At 46.9% G+C, this 20,141-nt stretch overlaps 1 pseudogene across 1 annotated transcript in view; it reads left to right on the top strand.

Annotated features, from left to right (window-relative positions):
* The first annotated feature begins 213 nt into the window (after window positions 1–213).
* The window catches only part of LOC308244141 (protein SPT2 homolog), a 34,839-nt pseudogene continuing 14,911 nt past the window's right edge, over window positions 214–20,141 (top strand). Inside the window, exon 1 of the transcript in view lies at window positions 214–308. The product of the transcript in view is annotated as a protein SPT2 homolog (transcript). The remainder of the gene's footprint in view (window positions 309–20,141) is intronic.

Here is a 20,141-nt window from a genome sequence, read left to right as displayed (position 1 = left end):
AAGGAAAGGGGGCTCCTGACAGCGGGAGGAAAAGGAATCAAAAATCAAAATGAGATTTTAAAGTTACTAGAAGCAGTTTGGGAGCCTAAAGAAATAGCTGTCATTCATTGCAAAGGTCACCAGAAAGGGAAAGACTCAGTGTCAGAAGGAAACCAGCGTGCTGATGCCGCAGCAAAGCAGGCTGCCAAAGAACAAGCAGCACCGGCACGGATCATGTTGGCCCCCAAATTACCTGAATCTCCAAAGTACACTCTGCAGGAGGAGGAATGGGCTCAGCAAGAAGGGGGCAAAAGAACAAATGAAGGTTGGTGGGTACTCCCAGATCATAGGGTGTATGTGCCAGAACAGTTAGCCCTTAAGGTAGTCCTCCAGCAGCATGAACTTACTCATTTAGGAAAGACTGCCCTAGAAGCTTTGTTAGGAAGATACAATTATTGCCCGTCTTCCCTCCTTGTGTGCCTTGTGTGCCTCAGTTTCTCAGCGTTGCCTCCTCTGTGTGCAGAACAATGCCAAACAGGGTCCTGTGGGACCGATAGGAGTTCAGCACTGGGGGAAAACTCCCTTTGAGGACTTAGAAGTAGACTTTACAGAAGTAGGGCCTAGTAGAGGAAATAAATACCTACTAGTCTTGGTTTGCACTTTTTCAGGCTGGGTCGAGGCATATCCCACTCGCACAGAAAAGGCGAGGGAAGTCACTAAGGCATTGTTAAAGGACATAATTCCGCGGTATGGAATGCTTCTGACCATAGGGTCTGATAGTAGCCCAGCCTTTGTAGCAGAAATAGTACAACAGGTAACTAAGGCTTTAGGAATTACATGGAACCTACATACAGCTTACAGGCCTCAGAGTTCAGGGAAAGTAGAGCGCATAAACTGGACTCTAAAGCAGGCTATGGCTAAGATATGCCAAGAGGCGATCTTACCCTGGACAGATATCTTGCCTCTTGTACTCCTGTGGGTACACTGTGCCCCGAGGGCCAGGGTAGGTTTCTCTCCCTTTGAAATTCCATATGGTAGACCCCTTCCTTTAATTCGGCCACAGGGAGATTTGGGGGAAATAGGAAACTTAGAAATCCAGAAGCAACTACAAGGAATTAGAAAAACTGTCTTTGAAGTCCACAGATGGGTTACTGACCGACTACCCATCTCTCTAGGAACAGCTGTACATCCTTATAAACCTGGAGACCAGGTTTGGGTAAAAGACTGGAAAAAAGAGCCCCTTAAGCCAATTTGGAAGGGACCCTATCCAGTCATACTAACCACTCCCACGGCTCTCAAAGTTGCAGGACTGAACAACTGGATTCACCACTCTTGGGTGAAAGCAGTCCACCAGCCGAGCGACACCCAGCCTGAGTAGAAGGTGATCTCTGACCAGAAACACCCCCTGCGGATCACCCTCAAGAAGACAACGGACCTGGCTGATCAACCTGCTCCAAGGAATTCAGAAATGCCCTGCTGAATTCTTCCTTACACTAAACTTTCTTCCTTATCTTCTCTTAATGGCAAAATGCTTTGGTATTTCTGGATAATCATTGTTTTTATCTTTCTAATAATTCTCATTTTGTCTTTTTATGAGTGCCACCAGAACCCAAGGCTAGTCCCAGGAGGAAAACTTTTCTACCCTTACTGGAACACAGAAGCACCATAAAATTACTGCTTCCTACACAGCAGAGGAACAGGATGAAGCTAAGACTAATTCTTTTACTGTTACTGAACTCTCTTAATCTTGACCACTCTCAGGTATACACTCTGCCTCTTGAGAGCCTCCTGAGTCCTCACTATCTCTACTGAACACTTAATCTCACCCTCTCCCTCTTAAAAGAGCAGTCCAGCTAATCCCTCTCCTTATAACACTTGGCATTTCATCAGGGGTTAGCACTGGAATAGGGGGACTGGCAACTTCCCTCTTCTACTATCAGAGCCTATCCAAAGACCTTACTGACAGTTTAGAGGAAATAACTCAAAGTATTGTTGCAGTACAGGATCTGATTGACTCACTGGCAGCCATTACTCTCCAGAATTGAAGAGGACTAGACCTTCTCACAGCGGAGAAAGGGGGGCTGTGCCTGTTCCTTGAGGAAGAATGCTGTTTTTATGCTAACCAGTCTGGTATTGTAAGAGATGGGGACAAGAAACTAGCTGATCAAGCTTCAAAAATAAGACAGAAGTTATCTGAAACCTGGGGTGCATGGCGGGGCGGGGGGGAGTCTGGAAATGGCTCCTTCCATTGACAGGACCACTGTTAATGCTACTCATAGCCATAACCCTAGAACCAAGTCTTCTAAATCTGTTAACTCGCTTTATCTCAACCCGTCTAGATGCCTTTAAACTTCAAATGGTCCTACAAGCTAGAAGAATTCCCTACAAACCTCTCCAACAGGAAGAAACTGGATGTTAACCCCTTGGACGGTGCCCCTTTCCAGCAAGAAGCATTAAAAGAGTTTCGAGAGAGAAACCAAGATGGAAGCATAAGTAAGCACCTAAACTGCTGCCTCGCACAACAATTTCAAAACTACAACTAAAAGACAGAACGGACACCATCCAGAACCACAGGAAAGCTGGCTGAGTGAAAATTCTACAACTAGAAGGAAAGAGAAAAGCTCACAGAGAATTGGAGTTATGGCAAAGGGTCTTTGTGTGCGCAGAGAGGAAGGGTGGCTGAGAGCCTGGCTGACTTTCTCTGGCGGAAGGGGGAAGGAAGCCCCTGACTGCACTGAACACCAGTTCTGACTGCACTGAACCCCAGTCCCGGGCGAAACCCCATGGACCCAGGCTCATACAGGGGGAGTCTGGACTGTCAGGTAGAGAGAAAGGCATCCGGAGACTCCGAGACCCGGGGGAGACCCGGGGGAGCCCCAGCAGGCAGGGTTCTGGAGACGCGTGTGCCAGTGTGCGCAAAGGCTGCGGAGGTTGCCACAGGCTTTCCCTAGCAGAAGGGAGTCCAAAGCTCCTGACTGCACTGAACCCCAATTCTGAGGCGCACACACGCGCAAGGGCAAGGCTGACTGGAAGCCAAGTCTGTCTGCTCCGCCTGAGACTCCACCCCATCCAAGCTGAGCACAGAGGCTATTGCAATTTGGCAAGTCTAATCCTATAAGGCTGTCTCCAGCACCGAACTTCTCCCAGCGTAGACACAGCTGATCCTTACAGCCAACTGGCCTGGAGGTCAATTCCTCCCAGTGATACCAACAACAATTAAAATTTAACTACAACAAGGCTGTACACACAGTCCACCAAGGGGTGCACCAAGAGTGTCCACCTCAGGTTAACTGGGGAGGCCGACCCACTGGGCCATATAGGAAACCTAGCACACAAATCTACCCTACCAACTCAGGGAATCAGTGAAAATGCGCTGTCAAAGAAACAGATCACAAACAAAAGAAATGGAGGAAAACAAACGACTGGATGTAGAATTCAAAACCACGGTTATAAGGCTTTTCAAGAATATCCTACAAAAGGCCGATAAATATAACGAGACCCTCGAAGATATGAAAAAGGACCAACTAGAAATTAAACATACACTGACTGAAATAAAAAATATTATACAGAGACCCAAAAACAGACTAGAGGAACACAAGAATCAAGTCAAAGAATTGAAATACAAAGAAGCAAAAAACACTCAACCGAAAAAGCAAAAAGAAAAAAAAATCCAAAAAGTTGAAGATAGTGTAAGAAGACTCTGGGACAACTTCAAGCGTACCAACATCAGAATTATAGGGGTGCCAGAAGAAGAAGAGAGAGCAAGATACTGAAAACCTATTTGAAGAAATAATGACCGAAAACTTCCCCCACCTGGTGAAAGAAATAGACTTACAAGTCCAGGAAGCGCACAGAACCCCAAACAAAAGGAATCCAAAGAGGACCACACCAAGACACATCATAATTAAAATGCCAAGAGCAAAAGACAAAGAGAGAATCTTAAAAGCAGCAAGAGAAAAACAGTTAATTACCTACAAGGGAGCACCCATACGATTGTCAGCTGATTTCTCAACAGAAACTATGCAGGCCAGACGGGAGTGGCAAGAAATATTCAAAGTGATGAATAGCAAGAACCTACAACCAAGATTACTCTACCCAGCAAAGCTATCATTCAGAATTGAAGGGCAGATAAAGAGCTTCACAGATAAGAAAAAGCTAAAGGAGTTCATCACCACCAAACCAGTATTATATGAAATGCTGAAAGGTATTCTTAAAGAAGAGGAAGAAGAAAAAAGTAAAGATAAAAATTATGAACAACAAATACTTATCTATCAACAAGTGAACCTAAAAATCAAGTGAATTAAAAACCTGAGGAACAGAATAATCTGGTGAATATAATAGAATCAGGGGCATAGAAAGGGGAGTGGACTGATAATTCTCAGGGGGAAAGCGGTATGGGGGGGTTCATGAAGAGACTGGACAAAAATCATACACCCATGGATGAGGATAGTGGGGGGGGGAGGTAAGGGCAGAAGGTGGGGTGGGAACCGGGTGGAGGAGAGCTATGGGGGGAAAAAGGAGAAACAATTGTAATAATCTGAATAAAGATTTAAAAAAAAAAAAAGAGTTTCGACACCCCTGTTCACCATAACATCCCATGGTGATTGTACCACAAGCTGAAAAGCTTGTGGGACAAGTTAGCCTTCTCATTCCACCCCCCTCACCACTTGTCCCACAAGCTTTTCCTGACTGCACTGAGCCCCAGGACCACTATTTTGTAAAAACTGCTGTTTGGAATTCTCTGCTGTTTTTCTTAGACGGCCTCTTATTCTAAAAAAAAATAACTTTGCTTTCTAACCTGCTTTAGCCTGCTTGAATAATGAGGAAGATAAACTTAGCTGTCTGACCTTGTAGGCCAGAGACTAGATGTGCCCATAATTTTTAGAACTGTGTTTGTTTTCAAAGCCAGCAGCGAGATAACCACTAATTGCACAGAGGGCTGGCTCCTTAATAAAAAGGGAAGTTCTGCTTGTAGCTTTGCTTAGAATTTGAATTCATTTTCTCTAAGCCCACCGGTGAATAAAGTTTGACTCCAAACTCTCTGGCATTGTTTGCTTAGTCCGGTTCTCTGTAACAGAAGTGCTCTGGTGGACAAAAGCTTGGGGGCCAGGGACCAGCCAGAAGTGCTCACGTCATCAATGGGAGGGGCGAGGTGGACAGCCCTAAATGCTAAGTTGGTTAAGGGTTTGGGGACTGATGACCAGCAGGGAGTGCTGATGTCATCAATGGGAGGGACCACGTGGACAGCGCAAAGTGCTCAGGTGGTTTAGAGTTTGGGGCCCGGGGACCGGCCAGGAGTGCTGACGTCATCAATGTTAGGGGCCACATGGACAGTCAGAATTGGTGACGAACCCCAGGGGTTTGGCTTGGCCCAGCGAACTGCTGGAAGTGCTCAGGTGGCCAAAGGCTTGCTGCCAGGTCAACAGGTGGAAGTGGTCAAGTGTAAAGGCTGGTAGAGCCAGGTGAATGCATTGGAGGGTCCCAAGATGTTACAAACACCCCAGCTTTCTGAGATCCATACCCTGGAAGGCAGGGAGAAGGTACCTATCCTCAGGGAAGGGCGTTCCCCAAACTAAGGAAAAAGCAGGCCCTCAGGGCGCGGGTAACTGTAAGTAACCCTGGAGCTTCAGAACTTTGCTCCCAGTCTAGAAAGGGTTTTCAGGGCCTCAACACTTCTTTTTCCCAGATTTCAAAGTCCAGAGGCAGGGCTGTCTGCATCGAAGGTCAGTCCAGAATGAGATGATCCTATGATGGGGAGCATGGGGCCTCCCTGTGGTCTTGTACACCCATGATTGTCTTAAAGGAGTGTTGGCGGCCCCCTGCTTGCCACGCTCTCCACCTGGGATTAGGCAGTCTGTGAGCATAAGGTGACCTGGGGCTCTGGGTGTAAGGCCCTTAAGCCAAATTCCAGAGATTGGAAAGGCACCCCTTTCCTTAGATGGCCAGTGTGGCTCATTAGTCAGGCGAACAATGGCCTGGGGAACAGCCAGAAATAGTCATGTGAGCAAGGTTTGGGGCCCTGTGACCAGATTAAAGTGTTTATATAATCAATGGGGAGGGAACACGTGGAGAGCCGGGAGTGCTGAGGTGACTAAGGATATGGGTTGGACCAGGTGAAAAGCCGGAATTGTTCTGTTGGACAAGGGCTTGGGGACCAGGTACTGGCCGGAAGTGCTAACATCAACAAGGGGGACGGCCATGTGGACAGCCCCAAGTGCTAAGGTGGTTAAGGGTTTGGGGCCCGGGGACCGGCTGGAGTGCTGACATCACTAAGGGGGAGGGGCCTTGTGAACAGGGGCACGTGCTCTGGTGGTTATGGATTTGGGACCCAGGGACAGGCCGGACGTGCTGAAGTCATCAAGGGGGAGTGGCCACATGGACAGCCAGAAGTGGTAACAAGGCGGAGTGGTTGGGCTTGTCCCAGTAACAGCCAGAAATCCTCAGGTAGACCAGGGCTTTCTGCCAGGTCAACAGCTGGAAGTGGTCTAGTGTAAAGGCTGGTAGAGCCAGGTGAATGCATTGGAGGATCCTAGGAGGTCGGAAAGTCCCCAACTTCATGTGGTCCATACTCTGGAAGGCAGCGAGAAGGTACCTGTCCTCAGGGAAGGACATTCCCCAGCAATTAAGCAAAAAGCTGGCACTCAGTTCGTGACGAAATTTAAGTGACCATGGAGTGGGCAGGTCTTTGCTCCCAGTATGGAAAGGATTTTCAAGGCCTCAACACTACTGTTTCCCGAATTTCAAAGCCCATAGGCAGGGCTTTCAGAGTCGCAGGTCACACCAGGGTGAGATGCCCCCATGTTGCGGACCATGAGGGATCCCTGGGCTCATGGACGCCCACGGTTGCCTTAAAGAAGTGCTGGAGGCGCCCTGCTTGCCACCCTCCCACCGGGGAAGAGGCAGTCTGTGAGCAGATGGTGACCTGGGGCTGTGGATGTTAAGCCCTTAAGCCAACTTCCAGAGGTTGGGAAGTCACCCCTCTTATTAGGAGCTAAGGAGCCAGCCAGTGTGGCTCATTGGTGAGGCAAACAAGGGCCTGGGTAACAGAGGAAGATAGTCATATGAACAAGGGTTGGGGCCCGGTAACTAGCTTAAAGTGTTCATAACATCAATGGGGAGGGGCCAGGTGGAGAGTCGGAAGTACAAATGTGACCAATGATATGGTCTGGCTCAGGTGAACAGCCGGAAGTGCTATGGTGGACAAGGGCTTGGGAGACCTGGGATCCACTGGAAGTGCTGACGTCATCAAGGAGTGGCACGTGGACAGCCCGAAGTGCTCAGGTGGTTATGGGTTTGGGGCCCGGAAACCAGCTGAGACTGCTGATGTCATCAAGGGGAGGGGCCATGTGGACAGCCAGAAGTGGTGAGGAACCCCAGTGTTTTGTCTTAGCCCAGCTCTCACGGGGCACTGTAAGTGACAGTCAGGACTTTGCACCCATTATGGAAAGGGTTTTCAGGGCCTCAACACTGCTTTTTCCAGGATTTCTAAGTCCAGAGGCAGGGCTGTCTGCGTCACAGGTCAGTCCAGAATGAGATGCTCCTATAATGGGGAGCATGGGGTGGCCCTGTGCTCATGTCCACCAATGATTGTCTTAATGGAGTGCTGGTGGCCCCCTACTTGCCATCCTCTCTACCGGAGATTAGGCAGTCTGTGAACATAAGGTGACCTGGGGTTCTGGGTGCTAGTCCCTTAAGCCAACTTCCAGAGTTTGGAAAGTCACCCCTTTTCTTAGCCGGCCACTGGCTCATTGGTCAGGCGAATAAGAGCATGGGGAACTGCCAGAAATAGTCACGTGAACAAGGGTTGGGGCCCTGTGACCAGATTAAAGAGTTCGTATCATAAATGGGGAGGGGCCAGGTGGAAAGGCGGAGGTGACCGAGGATATGGTCAGGTCCAAGTGAACAGCCAGAAGTACTCTGGTGGACAAGGGCTTGGGGACCTGGGACTGGAGAAAGTGCTGATGTCATCAACGGGGAGGGGCTACGTGGACAGCCTCAGGTGCTCAGGTGGTTAAGGGTTTGGGGCCTGGGGATCAGCTGGAAGTGCTGACATCATCGAGGGGGAGGGGCCACGTGGACAGCCCGACGTGCTCAGGCGGTTAAAAGTTTGGGGTCCAGGGACCAGCCAGAAGTGCTGATGTCATCAGTGGGTGAGGCCCCGTGGACAGTCAGAATTGGTGACAAACCCCAGTGGGTTGGCTTGGCCCAGCAAACTGCTGGAAGTGCTCAGGTGGCCAAGGGCTTGCTGCCAGGTCAACAAATGGAAGTGTTCAAGTGTAAAGGCTAGTAGAGCCAGGTGAATGCATTAGAGGGTCCCAACAGGTCGCAAACGCCCCAACTTTCTGAGGTCCATACTCTGGAAGGCTGGGAGAATGTACCTATCCTCAGGGAAGCGCATTCCCCTTGAATTAAGCAAAAAGCGGGCCTTCAGGGCACGGGGAACTGTAAGTAACTCTGGAGAGTCAGGACTTTGCTCCCAGTTTGGAAAGAGTTTTCTGGTCATCAACACTGCTTTTTCACAGATTTCAAAGTCTAGAGGCAGGGCTGTCTGCGTCCCAGGTCAGTCCAGAATGAGATGCTCCTATGATGGGGAGCATGGGGCCTCCCTGTGCTCTTATACGCCCATGATTGTCTTAAAGGAGTGCTGGCTGTCACCTGCTTGCCACCCTCTCCACCAGGGATTGGGCAGTGTGAGCATAAGGTGACCTGGGGCTCTGGGTGTTAGTCCCTTAAGCCAACTTCCAGAGATTGGGAAGTCACCCCTCTTCTTAGGAGCTCAGTAGTCGGCCAGTTTGGCTTATTGGTGAGGCAAACAAGGGCCTGGGGAACAACTGGAAATAGTCACATGAACAAGGGTTGGGGCCATGTGTCCAGCTTAAACTGGTCATATCATCAATGGGGAGGGGCCAGGTTGACAGCCGTAAGTGCTGAGGTGACCAAGGATATGGGCTGGCCCAGGTGAGTAGACACAGTGCTCTCGTGGACAAGGGCTTTAGGTTCGGTGACCAGCCTGAAGTGCTGACATCATCAAGGGGGAAGGGCCACTGGGACAGCCAGAAGTGCTCAGGTAGATAAGGGCTTGGGGCCCAGGGATCTGCCTGAAGTGCTGACAGCATCAAGGTTGAGGGGCCAGGTGGACAGCCGGAATTGCTCAGGAGGATAAGGGTTTGGAGCCTGGGGTCTGGCCGGAAGTGCTGATATCATCAAGAGGGAGGGTCCATGTGCACAGTGGGAAGTGCTCAGGTGGATAAGGGTTTGGGGCCCAATGACCAGCAGGAAGTGTTGCCGTCACCAAGGGGGAGGGGCCATGTGGACAGCCAGAAGGGCTCAGGTGGATAAAGACATGGGCCAGGGACCAACTGGAAGTGCTGACGTCATCAAGGGGTGGGGCCACGTGGACAGCCAGAAATGATGATGAGGCCTAGTTGTTGGCCTGGGCCCAGTGAACAGTCAGAAGTGCTCAGGTGGACAAGGGCTTGCTGCCAGGTCAACAGCTGGAAGTGGTCAAGTGTAAAGGCTGGTAGAGCCATGTGAATGCTTTGGGGAATCTCAAGAGGTCGCAAACGCCCCAACTTCCTGTGGTCTATACTCTGGAAGGCAGCTAGAAGTTACCTCTCCTCAAGGAAGAATGTTCCCAGGAATTAAGCAAAAAGCTGGCCCTCGGTTGGCGGCGAACTGTAAGTGATACTGGAGGGGGCAGGTCTCTGCTCCCTTTATGGAAAGGGTTTTCAGGACCTCAACACTGCTTTATCCTGGATTTCAAAGTCCAGAGGCAGGGCTGTCTGCGTTGCAGGTCAGTTCAGAATGAGATGCTCCTATGATGGGGAGCATGGGGCAGCCCTGTGCTCATGTCCGCACATGATTGTCTTAAAGGAGTGCGGGCGGCCCCCTGTTTGCCATCCTCCCACTGGGGAAGAAGCAGTCTGTGAGCAGAAGGTGACCTGGGGCTGTGTGTGTTTCACCCTTAAGCCAACTTCCAGAGATTGCGAAGTCACCCCTCTTTTTAGAAGCTAAGTAGCCAGCCAGTGTTGCTCATTGGTGAGGCGAACAAGGGCCTGGGGAACAGCCGGAAATAATCATGTGGACAAGTTTTGGGGCTAGGTGACCAGCTTAAACTGGTCATATCATCAATGGGGAGGGGCCAGGTGGAGAGCCGGAAGTGCAGAAGTCACCAAGGATATGGTCTGGCCCAGGTGAGCAGCTGGAAGTGTTCTGGTGGACAAAGGGTTGGGGCCTGGGTGCAGGACGGGAGTGCTGACATCATCAATGGGAGGGGCCACCTTGTCAGCCAGAAGTTTTGACGAACCCCAGTGGTTGGGCTTGGCCCAGTGAACAGCTGGAAGTGCTCAGGTGGCCAAAGGCTTGCTGCCAGGTCAACAGATGGAATTTGAATTCACTCACCTCAGGCAGCTTTCTTTCTGATGACTCATAAAGAATGTAGCAGCATGTCAGGTGTCCCTTATCTGGCTGTCAAGACTACCGAGAAATGTCTCCGGGGTCCTGGTACTTCATCAGGTGGTCCTCCCCTCAGAGATCCTTATAGCCTGGCAGCCAGGCGGGCAAGGCTGTCCATCCAGGCATCTGAGACCAGGTGCTGGTAGGCACCTGTCTCTTATCTTGCTGGGGCCTCCAAATGTTGTATTATAAATCAGCAAGCTAGACAAGACACCATAATGGGTCAATTAGTTAGGAGTCATTTTTATTTCTCACAGGTTCAGAGCAGAATACCTCTGTCAAATTCTGAACAAACACAGGAAGGAGTATTCCCTTTTTATTTCATTCTAGGTCTTTGTGTAAGTTTTTTTGCAGACAGCTTATAACCTTGAGTATATATCATATCTAACAAACACCTGTCATATCTATACAGACAACTTGTAACCTTGAGTACTTAACATATCTATACAGACACCTGGTATGGGAGTACATATCAGTATCATGTATCAGCTCCTTACATTGGATGGCTAGCTTGGAAGGTCAGGCAGTTAAGTTTGTTTCTCCTATTATTTAAGCTAAAAAGCAAAGTTATTTTACAGAATAAGAGACCATCTAAAAATGATGGAGTTGACTTACAAAGCAAGGGACTATCTAAAAATAGCAGAGAATTTCAAATAGCAGGTTTTCCAAAGGAGGAATTACTATTATGCTTCACTCTACCATTTCCCAAAGCATTTTATATACCAAACTAGTGACCCGGTGCATGAAATTCTTGCACATTAAAAGGGGATTAATTAGAGGAAATAATTTAATATTGCTATTTGCCCTTTCTCTATAATAGAAGTGTCAGAGATGAAAGAAAATTAGTAAAATGTATATGAAAACCTTCCTCCTGTCTGAGCCTGGGCCTCACCACGGGACCCAGAGTCGAGTCCTTGCCCACCCACATGCACCTCAAAATTGCGTGAGACCCAGACCCGGCCAGCCCCCCGCTCCATTGGGCTAGATCCAGACACGGCCATTCCCACCCTTGTCAAGCCCTTCTGGGAAGGGGGCGTAGCCTCAGGTCTCCTGGCCGGTGCCAGGAGGGGGGGCGTGGCCTGAGGTCCCCCAGCCCAGACCGAGGTGGGGGTGTGCCTTGAGGTCCTCCATCAAGCCCTGCCAGTTGTGGGATATGGCCTGAGATCCCCTGTCAAGCCCCTCTGGGTGGGGCCATGGCCTGAGGTCCCCTGTCAAACCCGTCAAGTGGGGGGCCGTGCAGCCTCAGGTCCCCCAGCCCAACACCGGGAGGGGGATGCAGCCTCAGGTCCCCGTCAAGCCCCACTGGCAGGGGGACGCAGCCTCAGGTCCCCTGTCAAGCCCCGCTGGGCAGGGGCGGGCCTGAGTTCCCCCGACCCAGCACTAGGAGTGCACCTTGAGGTCCCCCATCAAGCCCCGCTGGGTGGGGGGCATGGCCTGAGGTCCCCTGTCAAGCCCGGCCAGGCAGGGGGGCACAGCCTCTGGTCCTCTGGCCCGGTGCTGAGGCGGGAGGTGCGGTCTGAGTTCCCCTGTCAAACCCTGCTGAATGGGGGGCGTGCCCTGAGGTCCCCCAGCCTGGTGCTGGGGCGGGGGAAGCAGCCTGAGGTCCCCTAGCCCAACACCAGGACAGGAAGCACACCTTGAGGTCCCCTGTCAAGCCCCGCTGAGTGGGGGGCATGGCCTGAAGTCCCCTGTCCAGCCCCACCTGGTGGGGGGCGTGGCCTGAGGTCCCCTAGCTTGGCGCTGGGGCTGGGGGAGCAGCCGGAGGTCCCCTAGCCCAGCACCAGGACGGGAAGCGCACCTTGAGGTCCCCTGTTAAACCCTGCTGGGTAGGGAGCGCAGCCTGAGGTCCCATGTCAAGCCCCACGGTGGCGGGGGAGGGCATAACCTCAGGTCCCTGCTGATAGTTCGTTAAGGCTCCTTATGGGAACTTGGCCTCAGCTGTGGATGCAGCCATCTTTGTGATGGAGTGATGGTCAATTAGCATATTCCCTCTTTATTAGATAGGATGTTTCCTCATTGTTTTTCACATTCATTTGTATGTGAATTAATTGAACAGAATAGAAGGCTTAGTAAGTTACCTAAATCCATCAGTAAATTTTGTAACATAAAGATGTCTCCTTAGATCAGTTGTGACAATGTGCCTTATAAAATAAGTGGTTTTGGGACATGGGGCAAACAGCAGGTCACAGATACAGGACAACCAGCAGGATTTTTTCTGATTTGAGAGACTAGACATTAGTGAGCATTTCTTGTGGGACCATTTTTTATGAGCATGTCCTGCAGACTGAACACCACAATTCCAGAGTGCACTGCTTACCTGAGCTGCGTGGTCCCATCTCACAGTCTCTCTGGAGGCAGAGCCAAGGTGCTGAGGCTTGGACTGTCAGCAATGAGTGAACTACGCTATAAAACAGGAGAATTTGGCCTGACCGGTGCTGCTTAGTGGTTAGAGGGACAGCCTGCACTGGGAAGAGTTGCAGGTTTGATTCTCAGTCAAGGGCATGTACCTTGGTTGCAGGTTTGATACCCCATGAGTACAGGAGGCAACCAATTGATGTGTCTCCCTCACACTGATTTTTCTCTCTTTTTCCTGCTCCCTCCCTCTTCTCCACTATCTAAAAGATCAATGGAGAAAATATCCTCAGGTTGAGGATTAACCAAAAAAAAAAAAGGTGTTTTTTTTCCAAGTTACAAAATGAAAACCCTGAGAAATCTGTACTGTGTTAAAAAGATCATTGCTTGTAAATCTTAGAACCAAGCTCAGGTAGATTCCAAGGACCCAATCTTTAGGGTTTCCCTTTCTCAGAACTGCTGGGATTGCACAGGAAGAGGTACAGACTATGAAAGAAGCCACTTTGGGCTAAAAAATTAGGAAGAATTTTTATTCTGTTTAGTCTAAGAGACCAGGCTTGGTGAGCAAAGGAAAAACTTGTGTTGCCATCACTACAGTCTAGCTTATTATTTATAAACTAGAGTCCCAGTGCATGAAATTCATGCACTGTGGGGGGGAGGCAGGTTCCCTCAGCCCAGCATGCTCCCTCTCACAGTCCAGGAGCCCTTGGGGGATATCCGACTGAGGGACCTAAGCTGTCAGTTGGACATCCTTAGCACTGCTATGAAGGCAGGAGAGGCTCCCGCCAGCACTTCTGCATGGCCAGCGGATAGCCCAGCTACTGGCTGAGCGGCTCTCCCACTGTGGGAGCACATGGACCACCAGGGGGCAGCTCTTGCATCAAGCGTCTGCCCCCTGGTGGTCAGTGCGCATCATAGCGACCAGTCATTCTGCCATTCAGTTGATTTTCATATTAGCCTTTTATACTATAGGACTAGGGGGCCGGTACACAAAATTCGTGCACTGAGGGTTGGGGTATCCCTCAGCCCAGCCTGCGCCCTCTCCAATCTGGGACATTCCTCTCACAATCCGGGACTGCTGGCTTCCAACTGCTTTCCTGCCTACTTGCCTGATTGCCCCAAACTGCTTCTGCCTGCCAGCCTTATCACCCCCTAACCACTCCCCTGCCAGCCTGATCGATGCCTAACTGCTCCCCTGTCAGCCCGATCACCACCAATTGCCCTCCCCTGCTGGCCTGATCGCCCCCACTAACCTCCCCTGCCAGCCTGGTCGTCACCAACTGCCCTCCCCTGCTGGCCATCTTGTGGTGGCCATCTTGTGATGACATGGGCGTGGCCATCTTGTGACCACATGGAGATGTCAATCTTGTGTGAGGGTATGACAGTCGATTTGCATATTACCTCTTTATTATCTAGGATTATCCCATGTTTTCCTCTAGAACATTTTTCCTAAAATGAAAATGGCTTTCTGTGTGCCATTTACTTAAGAAATAAAATATAGAGTTAATTCAAAATTCTACCCCAAGAGTTAAAAAAAACTGCTATCATTTTAAGTATATCTCCCTTCAGACATCTCTACATGCACACATTTCCTTTCTTCAGTTTTATTTCTATATAATTTACTATTTTAGGTCCTTAATATGGATGCAAAACACGTAAATTTTCAACTTTTATTCCTAGTATGTGTATTTATGAGTGCACATTTTTTCATAAGTTTTGGTATGTAGTATTATCATTTAGTTCAACTTATTTTCTACCTTGAATTGTGATGTATTTTGGGGGTTAGAAGTGTATTAGTCAACTTTTAAATATAAGGAGTTTCTAGGTACTTCAGTTCCTGATTTCTGGATTAACTACAATGACAACAAGAAACATATTGTATATAATTTCAATTCTTTGAAGTTAGTTGAAACCTGCTTCATAGTCCAGCAGGTTCACTTGAAAAATAATTGAAATGCTCCTCCACTGCCATCTCGTGTGCATCTTGGAAGTAGCATCTCAGAACTTTCCTATCATCAACCAATCAACAAACAACAAGTGCTGGAGAGGATTCGGAGAAAAAGAAACCCTCGTGCACTGCTGGTGGGAATGCAGACTGGTGCAGCCACTGTGGAGAACAGTATGGAATTTCCTAAAAAACTTAAATACGAAACTCCCATTTGACCCAGTAATCCCACTTCTAGGACTATATCCCAAGAAATCAGAAACACCAATCAGAAAAATTATATGCACCACTATGTTCACAACTGCACAATTTACAATAGCTAAGATTTGGAAACAGCCTAAGAGCCCATCACCAGATGAGTGGATTACAAAACTATGGTACAGTTACAAAATGGAATACTATGTAGCTGTAAAAAAGAAAGAACTCTTACCATTCACAATAGCATGGATGGACCTGGAGAGCATTATGCTGAGAGAAATAAGCCAGTCGGAGAAAGATAAATATCACATGATCTCACATTTTTGTGGAATATAATGAACAAAATAAAATGATGAATAAAAATAAGAGACTTAAAAGCATCAAAGAGACCGTCCAACCTCAGAGGGAAGGCAGGGGAGGGTTGGGGGGAAGGGGAAAGATCAACCAAAGGACTTGTATGCATGTGCAACTTGGGAAAAATACCTTAGTGCCTTTCAGCAGGAAAGGTTGTTGGGTACAGTGGGTTATCTGATTGTTGAATGCAGTTTGCTGCTCAGGTTGTTGAAGTGTTTTACATCCTTACTGAAGTCTTTGTGTGAGGCTATTGGTTCTGAAAGAGGTATGCTCTGTCTCTGAATGAGAGAGGTGTGTTAAACTTATTACAATTATAAATGTATCTAGTTTCCCTTGTAGCTCTCTTGTATGTACTTTGATTTCATGTTATGAAGTACTTGTGAATTTGGATATTCCTGGTAAAATGAAATTATTGATATGAAGTGCTCTTTATTTATAGTAATGCTTTTTGCCTTCAAGTCTCCTGTATTATCATATACTTTTTATTTGGTTTATGTTTGCTTAATATATTTTTTTCCATTCTTTCACTTTGTACCCTTAGGTTTTTGGTAGCTTTCAGTTTTTATATTAGTTATGAGTATAATGAGTTAATTTTGGGTTCAATATTTTTCCCCATTCAGTTGTTCCAACACTCTTTATTATATAATGCATATTTTCCCACTGACCTAAGGAGATATTTTTATTTTACCAAATTTCCATATATATTTGAGTCTATTACTGGACTTTGTTTTCTGTTCCATCAGTTTATCTATTCACAGGACATTACCCAAGTTTTTTAATTACTGTAGCTTTATAACACAACTAGAGGCTTGATGCATGAAGATTCGTGCAAGAATGGGCCTTCCTTACCCTGGCTGCCGGCACTGCCTTTGCTCTGGAGCTGCCTTTTCGCTCTGGCCTGAAGCCACCTTTCCGCCTTGCCACGCTGCCCAGAGGCCCGGAGTGGCTGGGGCAGTGCAGAACACCTGCATAATGTCCATGGCAATGATGCAAGTGTCCTGCCCCATCCCCGGCTGCTCGGCGCCTGCAAATTAACCTGCCGTCTTTGTTGGGTTAATTTGCATACTCACTCCTGATTGGCTGGTGGGCATCACAAAGGTATGGTCAATTTGCATCTTACTCTTTTATTAGTGTAGATACATTATTCTATCTGTTTTGGTAGCTTTTATTCATTCATTTTTTCTCAGAATTGTATTTAAAAATATTTTTTTTTTAATTTCAGAGAGGAAAGGAGAGGGAGACAGAGAAACATCAATGATGAGAGAGAATCATCGATCAGCTGTCTCCTGCATGCTCCCCACTAGAGAGATCAAGCCTGCAATCAGGACATGTGACCTGACCAGGAATCAAACTGTAACATCCTTATTCATGGGTCAACCACTGAGCCATGCTGGCCAGGCCAGAATTTTCTTTTACATTTTTCATTTTAACATGTGAACTTAAATGAGCTTGTTTTGGTATTAAAAATCTTGCTGATACTTTAATCAAATCATACTTAATTCATAATCAACATTGGGAAATTGATATCATTAAGGTTTGTTGTTTGTTTGTTTTTTTTTACCCAAGAATATGATGTTACTGTCCAGTTGTTCAAGTGTCAGTTATTGGGTAGCATTTAAAAATTTTATTTATACAGATTGTGCACATTTTCGTTAAGATCATTCCTAGGCATCTTATGTTTTGTTGCCATTGTACATTTTCTTTGATTATATATTTCATGTACTGTTTTAAAGGATATGTATTTATATGCATGTTATCTCTCTCTTCCTCTCGGAAATAAATTAAAAAATATGAAATGAGTAAGATTATTGATTGTTAGTAAAAAAAATCAATATGAACTTTTGTTTCTTCACCATATAAGCAAGTATTCAGACATTTTGGGAGTACATGTCTATCACCATTTCCTGAACAAAGATTTTTTAAAAATATATGGCAATACTGGTTTTCAGAGAGAGGAAGGGAAAGGGAGAGAGAGACTGAAACATTGATGAGATAAAGATAACACTTCGCCGAAACCGGTTTGGCTCAGTGGATAGAGCGTCGGCCTGCGGACTCAAGGGTCCCAGGTTCGATTCTGGTCAAGGGCATGTACCTTGGTTGCGGGCACATCCCCAGTAGGGGGCGTGCAGGAGGCAGCTGATCGATGTTTCTCTCTCATCGATGTTTCTAACTCTCTATCCCTCTCCCTTCCTCTCTGTATAAAAATCAATAAAATATATTTAAAAAAATAAAATAAATAAAGATAACACTTCAATTGGCACCCTCCTCCATGCCCCCTTCTGGGAACTGAACCCACAACCCTGGCTTGTGACCTGACCAGGAATCGAACCAGCAACCTCTTTGTGCCTCAGAGAATACTCAATCCACTGAGCCACACCAGCAAGGCTGAATTGAGATTTAACAATTAAACTAAAGTAGCTTATTCTCTACTGAATGATTATGTCAATGAATGCGGAACAATCTACTAATTTATCTTGTGGATATAAAACTTTTATTTAAAGTTTCAAAGGTGGGAGTGCAGCATTGTACTTATAAGGATATAGGCTGCTTGAGGAAGGGGGCAGGCAGACCACCTTGGACAGCGCCAGAATTGGTCATGCTGAGTAGAGATAGGAAAGAGACCACCAGCCAGTTCTTTGGCTGCAGGTGGCCACTGGGTAAGATGTACTTTCATTCCTCTCTGAGAGCCGGCCCATTTTATCCAGTTCGGTTAACATGGATTTCAGGGAAATTCTCATGAGAGCTTCTAAAGGACAGGGAACCAACAACATACCTAAAAGGTATAGTTTGGCAGTGGGTCCTCCCAAAAAAGATCCCAAAGTTAAGGGTGTCCAATCAGCAGCATACAAGCTTTTCTCAGAAGAAAAGTGGAGGAGCTCGGACAAAAAGCTTTAGAGAACAAAAGGAGAAAAGAAGAAATAGTGAAAAAGTGAATTGAGCTAAAACATGAGAAGAAAGCAAGAGCTATGGCCAAGAGGACAAAGGACAATTTCCATGGTTAAATGGGATTCCTGTTGAGGAAAAGTCATAGAAAAGACAGGCAATGGAAAGCCACTAGTCAGGGAACAGACCAAGAGTATGAAATGGAAGAATTCTTAGAATACAATCAAGCAGGATCAGAGCAAGAACCTCTTCCCAAAGTTGAAAGTAAACCAAAGGTCCCCCTTAAAAGTGCCCCACCATCATGAACTTCACTGACCTACTCAGGCTGGCTGAGGAAAAGTAGTATGATGTGAGAGTCCATGTCCCGTGTGGTTCTGGGTTTGGGATCTGGAGAAGGGCTGTGGACAAATGATGAGACAAGACTAAAAATAATAATTTGGAATTAATGGGGCCAGGCGGAGAGTCCAACGCAAGGGCAAGGACTTCACTGGTGCCCAGGCCCTGCCAGCCTTTTATTCAATTTTAGATACACATATTGCCCTTAGTCAGGCAATTCTGGTAACAGACAGACTACCTTAAAGGTCAGTAAATATTAGTAAAGATTTACTTTGAGACTCTTTGGTCAGGAAATTGCTTGAGCCACCATTGTCTCAGCTAAATAATCAGTGCATAGCTTTGACTCTTGCCAGAACTCAAGGTTCATGAGCCTTCTGTGTTCCTTGTTTACACTTTTCTGATAGGGAAGGCAATTGGTAGCTTCCAATACCCCCCCCCTTCTCTTTTTCTTAATAAATGTTGAAAAGTGAATGCCACCTGAAGGGTTCAAGTCCTTTTAAGACTCTTCATTACACCTCTGCAGACTAGAAATAAACATAAGAATAAAAATGAGATAAGCAATAGTGGTTATGCTGAGAGGCAAATGTAAGGAGATCCAGTGGAAGAGATTAAATTCTTTCATGTCTTTTTCAAATTTCTGCCAGACATCTAAGGAATTAGTTTGTAAGTTTGCCTGGGATAATTGTACAATGTGCTGTTGTAATTCTAAATTATCAAGGGTTGTGTTATCTTTACCCCAAGCACCAACGTGATTTTTTATTAATTCCCAATAGGGAATGGGGGGTGGGGGGTAATAACACAAACTTGGGAAAAATTATAATGACACTACAAAGATATTCTTTGCTCTACGCTGTGGATTTTATCACCCTTCCACAAGACTGTAGACTTTAATGCTGATAATTCTATCTCAAACTGGCTATCAATTCTTTTTTGTATAGACCGGTTGTACAAACTGAAAAGTTTGATCAGTTTGTACCATGGATGAAGCAGCAATGCCCACAGAAGTAAGTAATGTTACGAGGGCACAGAGTCCTGTAATTAACATTCCAGGAAATCTTCTTTTGTCTTTTTAAGATTTTTACCAGATCATGTAACATTTAGTAGGTTTGATGAGATTCCCAAGGCTCAGTTAGGTTAGTAGGATCTAAGCAAAAGCTGGTTGTTTTAAAATCATGAGGGAATCCTTTTGGAATGTAAAATTAATACAATGCCATAGTGTGCAGCCTGTGCGTGACATCTCATACAGATGGCTTGTAACATTAAGGTGCATCTGGAGGGGGCCTGAGAGGAGTACAAACGGATCAAATACACAGGTGGTGGAAATACTGTCTTATTGGGAGTTCCCCGTAAGGTATGAATGGAATTATCTGAGCTATAGTTAAAACTATACTATTTAATAGGTGCAAGTGCAGCAGCTCATTTCCATTATGTGTTTTGTAGGGGCCAATTGTCATGTTGAAATTGAAATCCAACAAATCCTCCTCCATGCCATGAAATGGAGTGATTAGCTTCAACATATAGATAGGATGCGTTCCCCTTCCATTTTAGGGTGCGATTGTTACTATATGCAAACCCATAGGGGCTCCAATCCACAAAGGAAAAACTGTTATTAAGTTTACTGCTGGTGGGGTGTTCACTA

The sequence above is a fragment of the Plecotus auritus genome (genome assembly GCF_963455305.1).
Source record: "Plecotus auritus genome assembly, chromosome: 3".
NCBI classification, from domain to species: Eukaryota; Metazoa; Chordata; class Mammalia; order Chiroptera; family Vespertilionidae; genus Plecotus; species Plecotus auritus.
The sequence above is the reverse complement of the archived record's forward strand: the minus strand, read 5'-3'. Positions and strand labels throughout refer to the sequence as shown.